This window comes from Scomber japonicus, chromosome 10 (genome assembly GCF_027409825.1).
Source record: "Scomber japonicus isolate fScoJap1 chromosome 10, fScoJap1.pri, whole genome shotgun sequence".
Taxonomy (NCBI): domain Eukaryota; kingdom Metazoa; phylum Chordata; class Actinopteri; order Scombriformes; family Scombridae; genus Scomber; species Scomber japonicus.
The window spans coordinates 19,281,870-19,297,938 of record NC_070587.1 but is presented as its reverse complement, the minus strand read 5'-3'; positions in this window follow the sequence as shown (position 1 = coordinate 19,297,938).

The window sequence follows — 16,069 nt, the reverse complement described above, 5'->3', positions numbered from 1 at the left end:
GGCGTTACGTAGTTTCCCTATGCATTTCAATGGGAGTGATATGTCTCCTCTTATTATAATGTCTCTGGTTACAGCGAGGGTATGTTCGCTTCCTGTTTTCACCTACCTAGATAGCTAACGTTAGCAGAAAGAAAGACGATACCCATTTTTTTTCACGGTTAGCTTATTAGCTAGAGCTGAGTGGCGATGAGGTTTCATATATTTTATGAGACACATTGAGGGTTTTTCCTTGCAAATTTTTAAAATTTCATTTAATTTACCTGTTGATCCACTTCAGCAAGACAATAGACTATCCTGTTGATCCACTTTGGCAAGATCTCCAGGGTAGGTTACAAGTATGGGCGGGTCCTCTGTGAACTCTGTCAACGCACATCATGTAGGTAGGTCATTCTGAGAGGTAGGTTACATTTTCAGAACACCGGCTCTCCCTGCATCACCCTCGGCCTCACCACTGTTAGTTTCCAGCTGGGAATCTAAAGGGACATACTAGATGTGGGAGATGTGAAGCTAACGTTACTCCTTTTCAAGTTACATGGATTAAGTTCATAGAGAAATCATGTTATTTTACAAGCATCTTAGATACTGTATTTAGTGTCAAATCGCTTTTGTACGTTACTGGAAGGTCCGCCATATTTTCGCCAGCCAGCGTTGGCGAGTAATGTTAATAGTAACAACGTTTACCTAGCAAGAGTGTACTAGTTAGATGTTGAATCACAACCTCTGTCCTGCAGGCAGCTGTCTGTGTCCCGCTTCCCGCTTCCCAAACAGTCTAAGCCGTTGAGTGGGCAGGCTGGTGACAAGACGCTGTGTTGCGCCTGATGTTTAGAGCCCTGTGCTGCTGCCTCTCTGTACCTGCTGAGCAATAGTGCCATGTGTCATTAAAAATGAATGCATAAAAATATCAACTGAATTGAGCTTTCTGTGAGCTGTATGTAAGCAACTGCAAGAGCTGTCATAGCAGCAGTAAGTAAGTAAGTAATGTTCTCAGTGGCAGCAGGAGCAGCGTTGGAAGTAGCTAAAAGTAACAGTGTTATTGTAGTAGTAGTTTCATTACCATTGATAGTGTACCACAAGAATAATATATTGTAATTAGATCTTCATTAAAATTTTAAATCAAGAGCCAATGCTGGATGTTGCAGTAACATGTTAAAAGCACAAAATAGTTCAGTCTTTAATTTTTGAATGTGAATGTAAATGTTTCTCTTTCCTTCATAAAGGATTTGATTTATCTTAACTGTCATTAAAATGTTATGAAATAAGAATTAAGAATTCTTTCTTAAAAAAAAAAAAGTTATTCAATTCATTTAAAGTATATTTTGCATGTGGCCTAAGCAGAGAGAGCATATTTTTTTCTCATGTCCTCAGCACACGGTCACCACTTCCATTTGACATGCAGTGTTAGCTTCATGGAAAGACTTAAGATGGATTAATGCATGGGCATTAATTGATTAAGTTGTCTGACAGGTCAGGAGGTGATAAATGATACCTCCTGCAATGAATACACAGTTTACTTTTGCAATAATTTTGTTTAATTCATCACAGTCAAAATTATATGACATGGATGGTTGGAAACACAGACCCCCCTCCTCTCCCAGCCCCCATTTTTCATTAGGATTCATCATTCATTTTTCTCCATTAGTTGTCTATTAAAAGGGAGGGGGGAGGCTTTGGTGGACACTGCCTTCTGTCTTTTCTCTTTTTATCCGTATGTTTAATGTTCTGCAGTGAAACCCACAGAGTATCTCCCATGAATACAGAGATGTTTGTTGTAATTTTGTTTCAACCAGTCAGTCAGTTTACTGTATTTCTAGATTCATGGAGATAAAAGAGCAGCATACAGTAACAATATAAAACATTTTTGTAAAAAATTATAGTTTTATTTCTGAACTTTTTTTCCGGCTTTCACTGTTGTTTCCTCAAAGAGCACATGTTCATTCCAATCAGGTTAACATTTATATTTTTGCAGTGAACATAAGGCACTAGTAATATAGAGGTACTGCTCTTCTCCTAAAAAGTAGTTCATGAAGCCAAACCAGTTAAGCCTAACCCCCTTACACTGTCATTATTGTTTAGCAAACAATGAAAGTTGCCTCAACGCCTACAGTCATAAGAAGTATGATCTTTAGAAGCCTTCAAGTAATACATGTTCACATTAACCAGGGCATGTACAGTACATCAGCTGCAGACACAGTGATCCAATCATGACACTGTGTTGCATCATATGTATATTTTTTCACAGACAACAGCATTTTATTGAATGAATTTAGGATGCAGTCATTAATGAATTTCAGCATTTTGCATAATGAGGATACTGAGGACCAGTTAAAAAATCAGGCTATATATGTATACATAACAACTATGTATACATATATAAATGTACATATACGATACGGTATGTTTTACCTATGAACACACATACATCACTTCCTATTTTCTGCAGTATGAATACATAAGGAGAGCAAAAGGCAAATGCAAAAACTAGAGTCACTCATGATTCAGCTGTATGTTGAGACTAAATTACATCACAGTCATTCTTATTAAGATGTTTGATTACCTTACTCAATTCACACTTTAAACTGGATATCTACCAAATAACTGAAAACATCTGTGTGTGGGTGCAGGGCCTTTAATAACCAGATGACCATTACTTAATGTGAAAGATAATGCTCAATTCATAATCAGTGCATCCACTGGGTCATCAATAAACGAAACCTCCAGCATATGATAGCATATATATTCATTTTCAATCAAACTTTATAACATGCTTATATCCAGTGGAGGGCTGACTTGTAACAGTATTATGTAGTTAGGACACATATGCAACTGACATCAATGTAACCAATACAGTTGAAGACCCTGTCATCCGAAGGGTCCATCAACCATCTGGGTCATTTTGTCCCACAGATGGACCTCAAACTGACTTTAAAGGTGGATAAAAAGACTAACCTGAGTAGCAGTTAGAAGAAGCTTTTAAACAACATTAGAGTGACTATCTCTGCATGTCTGCCAGGTGTATGTATTAATGCTTCCTGAGATTGCCTGTTGAAGATAGACAGCATGAGATGTTATGTAATTGTGTCTCGCAACTGTATGTTTCACTGTAACAAAAAACTAGCTGCAGCCCACCAGAGGGAGCAATCTGCACATTCTTCACACATCGACAATCTTCAGCCACACCTGCAACATGTGTGTATACAGTATGGTGCTATGGCAACCGTCTGAGACACATCTTTGCTCAAAGACACGGATCCTTTCCAGGAAATGATAATGCTTTAATAATGTTTCAGGGAATAGAAGTACAGAAAGAAAAAGAAAAATGAAAATAAAGCACAGTGATACCAAGTAAGGATTATTTTATCTGAACAGTACCAGACAAATTAGGCTTTTAATAGGCTTTTGTTGATCTAGAAACGTATAGTTTTTTTAATTAAATAAAAATACCTGACCTTTGTCACGTATAGAGCTACAAATATTATTTGCTGCTCTTTGTGAATGCATTCTGTGTGGAACAAACCCATAGATATACCCTGGTTAATGCAAGTATCGGAAACTACTGCGTTATTTTTTATAGCTTGTGCAAACCAGTGCTTAAACAAACAGGAATACCTGAGAATAAACTAATAATCTCTGCAGTGACAGGTAAGTGTTTTATCAATACCTGAAACATTTTAAAAGGCAGCAGTAGGACAGCTCTAGGACTAGGTGGCAGAGGAAATCCATCCAGTTCACTGCATCTTGAAGCCATACTATATCATGCCTGCCAAGAGTCCACGAGTCCAAGAGTCTCTCTCTTTGTAATGTGGGCATGCACGTGCTTGAGTTTCTCCTTCATTATAATACCGGCAGCTGTCTACGACCATGAGGTCACAGCAGCCCCAAAATGCATCACCTCACTGTGTAAACACACAGCCATGTTTAAAAGGTGAGTCTTAGAATGGGTGCAGTGATGTTTAGGTTTAGGATGGTGGTTTAGAGGACATTCAATGGAAAATTTTGGATGTGATTATAGACTAAAAAAGAAATGTTTCTTAAAAAGTGTGACCCACAGTCCCAAAATAAGTAGTGTTCTTTAGCTTTCAGGGAGTATGACTTATGTATTTAGTGGTGAAAACTTTACATGAAAAGCTCAATTGGTTATTTTCCTTTGCTTCTGCTTTGCAATCATTCTAATTTACTGCATTATTCGACTCTTAAATTTAGCTGTCTGTTTCGCTTCACTCGTCTGTGCCTCTGTCCCATCTGTAGGAAATACCAGCCTGCATCCCAAATGGATGGTATGTGCAGTAGCATTCCTTCAGACTAGCTTCTCTAATCCTTGACACTCAAGTTCTGACATTTTCCTCTATAGATTTGGGCCAGACCGGTGCTGATACAAGGATTAGGTTTCCGCTGGATCTAAATGAAACTGCTTTCTATCTTATGATCCTAAACTTAAAAAAAAGTATGAAGGATTAGAATAAAATTGGACAGAAGAGAAGGGAGAGTGATATGCTATTTAAAGATGACTACCTCTGCTACTTCAGTGGCTTTTTTCTGCTTCAGCACTTTTCAGAACATTCAAACGGAATCAAAATAAAACCATGGAATTAGGGCATCAGTAGGTTGACTAAATATCAAGGTCTTGCTTTTGCGTTTTGTGCTCACTGGGGTTGAAACACTCTGATGATGAACTCATAGGGGGAACTCCTTGGTTTTCTGGCACCAAACACAACATATGCAAGCCACACAGCTGCGGGACACTATTTCTCTAGGGTCTCTCTCCCGCGCTCACCCCTCAAGCACCCCTATCCCTCCCTTTCCATCTCCTCCATCCTTTTCCTAGAAGCATTACCTCACACCACATTAGGCAGAGCCGGAGGTATTACCTGGGGAGTGCGTTTGTGTAGAGGGAGAGCCTTGTATTTGTGTATGTCTGAGTGAGAGGGGCGAGTAAGAAAATAAGGAACTGTTTTTGAGACGTTTGTGTTTTATTGTGACATTTAAACAGCAATGGGTGTAGCACAGTTGTCCTAGAGCTCACTTCTCCAGCCTATCGCCAAGCCACAACAAATATGTAATCAGGGACTTTCTGTGTAATGTGGACAAATCACTTTCAGGATAGGATCAGTCTTTATTTGCACTAATTCAGGCATTTGCTGTGTATTCTGCTGTTGTTTCTGCTGTTTTAAACATTCATGGTTTGTCTCAAACTGGACATCATTTGCAACAAGACTGGAATAAAAAGTAACAACAGAACCAGGCAGGTTTCTAACATCATGTAACTGATAATAAAGACATTTTCACTGGATCACTGCAGTTTAAGGACTTAACCATTAAACCACATTAAACAGTAAAGCAACCAACTCAACATCTGCATAATTACAATGACCTACAACTGAGAGGTGTTTCATTTCACTCCCACCTCTATATAACATGGTGAAATTGACTGAATATTTTAAAGAGTATTACAGCAAAGGAAAGTGGAGGGCGTATACTCGGACACATTTAATTATTGTGATTTTGCTAATAGTAACCTTTACAAAAGGTATGAGAAAAGAGGAGTAAATTGCCATCACAGGAAAAGGTGCTGTTAACAAAACCATAAAATACAGAGAGCATAACTCAACACATTATGACTGCTGCTGGTCATCTAAACATCCTCCAGGCTGAGTCTTATGAGAGCGGCTGTGTATAAAATGAGTCAAACAGCCGTGATTTAAATCTGAGCTGGCCCACCCACAGTGACAGGAGAAATTAGACAGAGAGTGGTTTACATCTCTCACTAGGTGTTCATTATAGTTTCCCTGTCATAATTTGACTGTTATTTTCTGTGTCTTACTCCCTTTTTGCTTTGTAATCCAGCTCATCCCTGGGTTGCATTTTTTTGTCTGGTTTAGTTAATGTTGGTCTGAGATCAGCCTCAAAACTGTTGATATGTTAACATAGAAGCATTTTTCTGGCTTTGTGTGCAAGTTTAAACATGTGTATGTGACTAATACCAAGTCTTGTGTATACATATGAGGGAAGTTATCTGAAATAACTGAAATAAACTGTACTAATGAAGTCGAGACTTCTACATATTTATATACATGTGTAAACTGACACAAATCTATATGAAAACATACACACAGGTGGAAATAGGTTAGGGGAGAAATGGGGAGAATTTGTGCTATAATCCTCATGAATACATAATTTGAGGATTACCGTCCTACAACACATCTTTTGTTTTAAAGGAGAATTTACTTCAGACTGTCAAGGGAACAAACATGTATACAATTATTTAATATCTGTGAAACAGCTGAGTGGATTTATGTTAACCATCCTGTTGTCTAACTATCAACCATGCAACTTTTGTTGTTTTACCTCCTGGGTGAAAGAAGACCCAGTCTGGTTTGACTGTTTATAAAGCATAAGGAATAAATTAGCACCCACTTCTGTGTTAGTGTTTTTTAACCAACTTCATTCCAACTTATTACCACAGGTCTTACACATGTTTTTGGAAATTTATGGTCAACAGGCCTCATTTAAATGAAATTATACCTCCTTTTATAATTAACGCCTGCTGTCCTCCTGGGTCAAAAGTGATCTGATAACAATAGGAAGGTTCAAAAACAAAGGGATTTACTTTTCATGGTTCATATGGTGTATCACATTCTGCAAAAAGTCACTATTTTACAGTACAAATACTCTATATAAGTCTGCTTATTCACAATGTGGAATATGTCATACAGTACATCTGTATTAATGAAATCCTCAGAAGATCAGAATCTTCAGCCCTAAGAGAAAGGGAAAGCTGTGGTTGATTACCATTTCTGTCCTCAATATGAGGTCGGGATTCTGAAACAATGGTTAGTCATGGTGCTGTATCAGGGGAATCTATGACGTTTGTAGCGTATGAGTCAGAAAACTAAATTGCTTCTTTTTTTTACTTTGTCATGATAGTATCCCAATCACCCTTTCAGACATAAGTCCAGCAATTTGCTGCCTATTTCCTGAAGATGTATAGTATAGTATAGTAGTAGTGGTAATACTATATGTTTGTAAGTGTGGCTGTAGCATCTTGCATCTTGTATGTGATCCATCTCCCTAAAATGCTGAGCACCACTCTTTCTTCTCGCATACGTAATTCACAGTGAATGTCATTCAGCATTACTTATTATTTTGTGATTTGTTGACGTTTGGTCAATTGTGATCTTGCATCATGGGAATCTGCATAAAACTGTGCGCCCGTTTGAAGCAATGACCTTTGTTTCGGCCTCTCCCACAAAAGCGGGACTCCATGCCAAAATTTCTGGTCTATATTATTAGTGGGGAGAAAAGGAGGGTCGACAGAGGCATGGATAAATGGATGGGTGGTGCATACTTAAGTATCCACTAAAGAGCAGACTGAACTACAACATAAAATAAGAGCAAGGCAGCAGCGTAGCTTTGTGGTTACTGTACAGTGGTTCTTGTGGTAGAGATATCACATTAAAAAGGATTGTATTAAACAGTCTTACCCTCTGAATTGACTTAATGTGGCCTTTTTGTTGTCAGATATCCAAATGTAAGCTAGAATGAGTTTCAGTAAAAGTGAGCAACTTGTGTAGGTTTCTTTTAAAGCAACAACATGATGGACACTCCAGATCTGCCTAAGGACATCAACACTGTAATGTATCGAATCCCAAAATGCTCATTGCCCGTTAACTGAAAATATGTTTGATATATATGAACCTTTACTTTTATTCACAGGATGTAAAATATACAGGAAGCAGTCATCCTCACAGGTTTCCATATGTCCTTCTCTCTCTCTCTCTCTCTCTTTCTCTCTCTCTCTCCCTCTCTCGCTCTCTCTCTCGCTATCTCTTTCCCACACACACACACACATACACACATACACACACACACACATGTATACAGAGGTGTTGTGTTGGCTGTGACTATGTTTGTATCTGCTCTGGTTTACTGCGTGTTTAGTCTAGAACAACACCAAAGTCAGCCAGCAGACCCAAAGCTTACAGTAAGTGGGACACAGCCTCAATGGTCTGCTTTGCCCTTGGACCACTAAACTGAGAGCTTTTGCACTGAGTGATTTATGCCAATCTATACAGTTTAATCTTCACAGAATTGAATACCTACCTATTGTATCTTCAAAGACAGAAAGAAAGAATCTTGAACCAATCTAGATTGCTTTCAAACACATGCTTTCAAACAGCAGTGACTGACTACAGGATGAAAAGAAGAATGCATACAGAAGTCTTTTCTTTTGAACACCACTTCAAACCACTCAAAAAGTTTCTCTCGAAATTGCATGCAAGTATTTCCAGAGATTTAAAGTCCCACTAATTTTAAATGGCATTGGAATAAATGGGAATGGGAATAAATGTTCTTGCACTGTTAAGAATAATTGTTCCAAGCACTAGAAAACAGTCCATCTGACTTTTAACAAGGGGCATATGCTGATAAGTTCTCATAAGTGTTTGCTGTTTATTGTGTCACTGGGAGAAATTTAATGATCGATTGAGCTCTTTAAAAAAAAATAAAAAATCTGAACCCTGCTGTTAAATAACCAGGTAAGACTCCTTTTGGAGTCCAGCAGGGTGAGAGAGAGCAAGGGTGATTTTCCCAACCAGATTTAGTGCCCTGATCTCTTTCAGCCCATTGTTCCGTGGATGGAGGACTAAGGGTTTAAGATGTTACTGAGCTTTTGGGAAAGTCACCTACTGCTCCCTTGCTGGGGAATGATGGGAACTTACTTCACTGTATGTGTAAGATCAGAAAAACAGTTGTAGTTTGGCGACTGAGAAATGATGATGTTACCTAACAGATCGCTAGGTGTAACAGATTGGGGTATCACATAGAAAACGCATATGCTGTGCGTGTCATTCTGCAGGGCAGTTACAAATTATGCTTTGTCATTTAACTGTCTTTACGACATTGCTTTTTCCTATTATTTTACACTTGCTTCCTATTTAGCACACACACCTATGTATTCAGTTTATTATCCACAATCCAAATGACAAGAAAAGGAGGAAAAGGACAGGAGATAAGAGTTTAATTTGAGTATTATTATCCAGAAGTTAATACAGTGAGAATATGCAAATGAAAGAGACATGAAACATGAGACAAAGAAAGAGATGATACTGGGAAGAGGCGGCTGGGTGCAGACAGGGTCTCCTAGAGCAGAGAGGTGGTCTGTCTGCCTGTCTCACTCACATCTTTTTTGCTATCTGAGTGATATGTTTGCTGTTTGCAGCTATATTTGGTGTTAAATTACTCAAATAAATATTACTGCAAAACCCCTTTAGTGTAGTAGACAGTATAGAGACAGAATAAGAGTGGATAAATACAGCCCACCATGACCTATGACATTTTTGTAGCGGTACCATATGTTAGTCTGAGCTAGCTGAGGATGAAATACTGCCCAGATGTATAGATCTAATGTTTTTGCTTTTTCACTGCACAATTCTTATCCACCTTTTTCGGAAAAGTGTTGGATTCTGATATGTAAATTAGCTATTCTGAATTACTGCAAGTACAAAATGAAGTTATATATATTTTCCTCTAATTCCTAATCTCCCTACCCCTCCTCTCTTCCTGTACAGTGTGAGCACGTCTTTGTCCTTAGTCTGACGTTCATTTTAGATAGTGGGTTTAAATCATTGCGTAAAAGGACATGATTAAAAGAAAAAAATGACACCGTATTAAAAGTTGTTGTAATTCAGAGGGAGATTTAAGAGCCTTATAGATGAGTTCAGATGAAATGACGCTTCAAAAGTCAGTGGAGGGATGAAAAAAAGCAGTTTGATTTGTGCTCAATGGTGTGACTCCCTGTAGTGTGTCACTGAGATCTGGGATCTTAAGGTCTCTCTTGCTCACTGTGCTAAGTCATTTAAAGGAGGGAGGGGTGAGTTGGCTGTAAAGTCGGTTTCTTTTATTAAATCTTTTTCTTCTTCTGGATAAATGTAAATATTTTAGGAAGTGGGATTAAATCTTATCACATGACAGCATTCAACTTCAGTTTAAATAAATGCATTAAACAATGGATGGACAATGAGGAAATCTGTTTCAGCCTTTATGTTTTTATAGAGAACACACAGTACTGAGAGCAGAACACCATCACTAGTGTCCAAGTTGTTAACCCCTCATCCATGTAGACCCACAAAACTCTTTCCGTTTCAGCTTTCACGCTGTGGCACAGATTTTAACATTACACTGAAATCTTTATATGCTGTTTTAAAAACCTTTTTGACAGTGAAGAGGTACAGATACATTGGATTAGATAAGAGCTGGCAGCTGACAAATTGACTACAAATACTGGAATAAAATGAAACAGTGTTTTATAAGCATTTCAGTAGTCTTGGATTTTCCCCAGGCCTCATTCTCTTTATTTATTTATAATTATCTTTATTCAATTTCATGCTTTCCACCATGAGGTTTTGCTTACAGTTCATTATCAACATAATACATTGATGTGCAACATAATATATGCCTTATCATATTACATCTTATCCTAGGATGGTGTCACACTTACACAAAACATTAATTCATCCACATACACAAAATAAAAACAGATACATTTCTATCACATTCATTCATCTTCAAATGATGCATATACTTCCTGTCCTAACACCCAACTATCTTCAAACATAGGACACCCATACACACACAGAGACACACTCTGACACGCTCCCACCTCATTCTCCTTTATTACAGAGCAAGTTATTGATCAAGAAAGTATCTCAGTGAGTACGGTTTGGGCTCATATGTTTGCAATTGGTGTAAAATAAAGCATTAAAACTTTTCAAATGAAAGATTTACAGTAATAAGGACAAGAATCCTGTAGTTGGCTAACACATGTTGAAAATAAAAGATGCACAACTAAAGAATATTAAAAACAATAAGCTGTAAATATTCATTGAGTTGAATTGATTAAATGCAGCACTATGAATGATACAGTGTTTCACTCATGCAGACAGAATATTTCAGACTTTCCAAGGTAGTAGGTTACATGAGATGAGAATGTCCTCCGAGGAGTCATCACGTTGAGCAGACTCACAGATCTTCACTGACAGTTTTTCTCCCAGTGGTTTTGATGCAGCAAGATTATCTTCCAATCCTTGAAATGAGTCCAGAAAGAGCCTGAGTCTACAGAACCTGACTTTTTTCTTGGGTGGCCACTTGTCCTCGCAACAGTAGAAAACACTGTGACTGATTAATTTCTCTGTATCTATTTGCCAAGAAACAGAGTATAGACATTATTTAAAATAGTATACCCAGAACACTACAGTAGTCTCTCAGAGGCTTTAGTATTGACCAAATGCTGTATGTGGAAAAGTGAAGAAACGCGTGAAGACATCTTCCTGTGGGTATACATGGCTACTTCACAGTGGTGGGACCATAATGTATGTACAATATGTTTAATGGTGGACATTATGCTATACTGTGTCTCTGACTACAAGGAGAGGTGCACTGCTCAATGTCAAAATAGACCTGTGGGCTCCCGCTGTATGGCTTTCAAACTGTGCTGAATACATTTCTATCCAGCTGACAAAGGATACTTGAAGAAAACATAAAGAACGTACAAGGTTACATAACTCATCTTGTTACTGTGTATCTTGGGCAATCAACAATTTATCAGCTTGTGATTAGGTTTGGTTAGAATTAGTGGCATTTCTTACATGTCATGTTTTTAAAAGAGGACACACCATAAGTACAGGTGCTCTTTGGATTCAAGGGCCAAGACAACTGCAAAAAGGAGGGAAAATTCCAATGCTCTCTGAGTCTCCAGACTAATAAAAAGCTTTCACTATGACGTGGTTGACATCAATGGGTTTGGGCTGAAAGCTTTCATTAGGATGTCATGTAGCCATGTTTTCAATTTAAAAAGGACATCATTTTGTAATTATCTGTTTCTAATGCAGAAAGCACCCATTGATAAACTTTCATGAGATCATGCCAGTGTGGTTTCTGCCTTATGGCTTTATGTGTATCTTCGATTCAGCACATCTGCATTGAAATAAAACACAATTTTTCTAATAATGTTTTTCACAAAAGACTTAGGCCTTCTCCTATTTTATTTTATTGTGCTATGTTTTCTACTATTGTAGACAATAAAGTTATTTTCTGTCTTCCTATTTGTTTCACAAGTTAGTACCAAGTACATGCTGGAGTAAGTGAATTTTACTGCAAGTACAAATTAGCTGAACATAATTTAGTTAGCACCAAACTGTTTTACACACTGTTTAAAGTATTTATGGTTTTGAATATTTTGCAGAGATTATGTACCTATAATCAAGCACTTGTAATTCCACAGTGAGCATTCATTTTCAATTTTTTTTTCTGGCAATATGGTTAATGTACTGTCTCCATAGATGAAAACAATTAGACTAAAGTTGCAGGTGGTAAACCAAAACAATGGGCTAAAAGATGTTTAAACGTAGTATGAAATTAAGGGTCAGGTGATGATTCTCTGTGGCCCTGATATAACTGAAAAAATCATGGAGGTCTGTGGCTCATTTCTTTAAAGTGCTAACTGTCCCTTTTAAACAAAAATGTGATATTTGAATCCATCTCACAGCTGCAATGTCCAGAATGCTTACTCTGCCCATCTCCTTTTCAATGCCATCCTATAAAGAAGAAATGTAATAAATTGACAGGCCACACTTTTAGCTTGAACCCACTGACTTGGAGGAGCATAGTGTTTTATAATAGATGTTAACACTCAGCAGGATCTTGCTCTTTGTGTGTGTGTGTGTCAAGATAATTTCAGTAGCCTTTCCCTTTTCTGCATGCATGCATATGTGTATATGCTGTGGGTGTGTTATAATGTATGCTCTCCTGTTTGTATAGAAAGAAGAAAACGTCCTGTCCTACTGGTAAGGGATGGGTCTGGTCTTTTCTGATGTCACACACACATGCTGGTAGATTTACAGCTGATGAGCATTTTAAGCTTCTGAGAAATACAGAAATGCATGCCTGCAAGCACTGACACACACGTAGACACGCAGACACATACACGCACACATGCACACACGCACACACACACACACTAAAAGTTGATGTGCACTTTGAGTCGTTCAGGAAGTCCCCTTGTTGTTCATGAAACATCTGGAGCACAGAATCCCTGAATCCCGTGTTCCCCTGGCAACACTAAATCAACAGCCAGACCATTGCCTGCCCTAAGTGTATGTGTTTGTGTGTGTGTGTGTGTGTGTGTGAGAAAGAGAGAGAGAGCCTGATCAGTGAAGTACTTAACCGGCAAAACTGGACAAGACTCAAAATGAATGCTGTAAGCAAGCTACTTGATTACTATAAGCAAATGATTTAAACAGCACAGGAATGATTTTGTCCCAAGCTTTTTTTATCCATATAAGCAGTTACTGTAATAATAACTGTAACTATGATCACTGTATAGGCATGAATAATGTAAAGAAGAATATTATTGTTTAAATACATATTTTGCTTTTATTTATGCACTAAAACAGTGTTTTAGCATTCTTCTTAGGGCAATATTATATATGAAGATGTCCTGAGATGGATAGTTATTACTGTACTTCACTATCTTCTGAGTGGATAACAGAATCAGGTTTGAGTCACAGTTAAAAGGTCATGGGACAGTCAGTAGAGTAACTTCCATCCCAAAATAGCTTTTATTGACTTATGTGTTCTTAACATCAAACTGTCAAATAACTACTCATTGTCAGTGGCTTGTTATCACCCTCCATCAGCACCAGCTTGTATCCAAGCAACCTAAAGCAGCATCCTGCCCCCCTTTACCAGATCAAAACTTATCCTATTAGGTTACCTATACTGGGACACGCTCAAGCTGCCTGACATAGTACAACAGCAAAGTGACTCCCTACATCTCCATCAATTCATATCTCTTCCTACTAGGTATGACCGAAAACCCTGAAAAGGCCACATTGATTGATAGAATCTTCACAAACTCCCTCCATATGTACCAGTCTGATGTGTTCTACAATAACATTATCAACCAGTGTTTTATTTCCTGTGTTTAAACTAACTGTTCTCCTAAACAGTCTGAATCAGTCATAAACAAATCCTAAAAAATGTCAACACTCCAGATTTTTTACATGACCTGGCCAAATGTGGAATGGTTTAGAGTCTGCCTGTGTCCCTTTGTAAGTGATGCATGGACTTGGTTTCGGTCCTGTTTAGTGCCATTGTTGACAAGAAAATGAAAATATAAAATTGGCTCAGTCCCTGGTTTATCTATAAACTTGCAGTACTCCATCAATAAAAAAAACACTGCCTGATGTAAGGTGTGGTTGTCTAGATCCCCTGCAGACTACCAAGCTAGAAATGAGCCATCAGATTATTCAAAAGGCTAACGCTCACTATTTCAATGAACAATTATCTCTCTTGTAACTAATATTCAGTTGCTCCTGTCTTTTGATGTGGATGACTTTATAGTCTTTGATACGGGGCATGTGGCCGACATTTTAAATTTGAATTTCATAAAGACAGGTTTTACTCTGCCCGCCATGCCTGGCCAATACTTTGTCTCTCTTAAGCCAACCCCTGCAACTCAACTGAAGCCTCTCAGCCTATCCCCCAGGGCTCAGTCTTAGGCTCCACACTATTTTCTATACATTGCTTATTCTGCTGGGGATTCAGCTATCCACCTTCATGCTGATGACCCAGTCCTTTATGCCGCCAATCTCACCCCAGATGCAATTCTCACATCAGTTCAGGATAGCTTCCTTGGGGTCGAACAGACCCTCTCCACCCTAAACCTCCTGCTACACACCACCAAGACCAAGGTCATGTGGTAGGAAGGAACTCTCAATGGGGTATCCTTGACCAGCTCACAAAATACAAATACTTGGGTATCTGGTTACAGGGTCACATCTAAAATTGGCTTCTTATACAAAGTGCACTACACATTCACTTTCTCATGCTAAGCTAACTCCTAACCCCCACAACTTTATTCAATTTGTTGTCGTTCAGGTCTGCTGCAGCCAAGATCTGGAACAATGAGCAAAAAATTGGACAATGTTATCCCCATGTCAGCTTTCAACGACTTTATTATGGACATTCTCACTGATAGATGCAGCTGTTTCCTGAGCCATTAATGTTTTCTAACCCTTATCTGTCTGCTGCTTGTTGTCCCATGATGTCGTTTTACTTTGCCTTACTGCTTGCATCATGCTACTCATGTTCTGTTGTTGTATTGTCTGATGCTGTTGTCTGCTAGCTACCTGCACGATGCTTGTGTATTGTATTGTGTATAAGTTTTCATGTGTGCAAATGTTTGGATGTGTGCTGCTGTCTTTTAAACTTTTGAGTTGTCCTTTTAGCCCCTACCCCCTTCCCTCAAGAAGCTTTTTCCAGGGCCGCTACTGTAAATGAGAATTTGTTTTGAAAGACGTGCCTGGTTAAGTAGAGGTTAAATAAATAGAATGACATAAATCAGGGACCCCGAAGCAGGGGTAAAACACCCCCCCCCCCCCCCCCCCAACCCCCTAAAATAAAAAATCCATGCCATAGAGGGTTAAGACATTTTATGGTCTGCTGTTACTTTGCAATGTACCACTAATTATATATGCTCAATTTACAGCTTGTGCACAATATTTAATGCCTGATCTTGATACACAAGCACTTTTGAAATTACAGTTCAGACAATAAATTGAAAGTTCAGCTGCTTCTTTCCTGTAAGTAAGGATACATGGCTTTTTCAATGTTGTGCTTGCAGTCAAATGATTTCCTAAGATCCTTTTAAGGCAAAAAATATGAATTTTCATGAGTCTCCTGTGTGCAGTGGCAGGCCAAATGAGGCATGTCTGACCTTGAGACCATGGAAGCACTGAGTCTGAGATCGTCTCTTTGTCATCGGACCCCAACCATTCCTTTCTTAACCTTTGAGGGAACTGCCAAACAGTTTTATCTGCCTTCTTCTTCATCTTTACTCCTCTCAGTGAAAGTTAAATAGTCATTTTTTCTATCTGTGTATCTAGCATTTGAATAGATCATAAATCAGTCTTAAATTCCACATTGAACAATTTCACTCTCACTAATACTGAAGTATTGACCTTTACTTCTTCATATGCTCAGCCTGGTGTTCCTGACTCATTTCCTTTTATCCTAC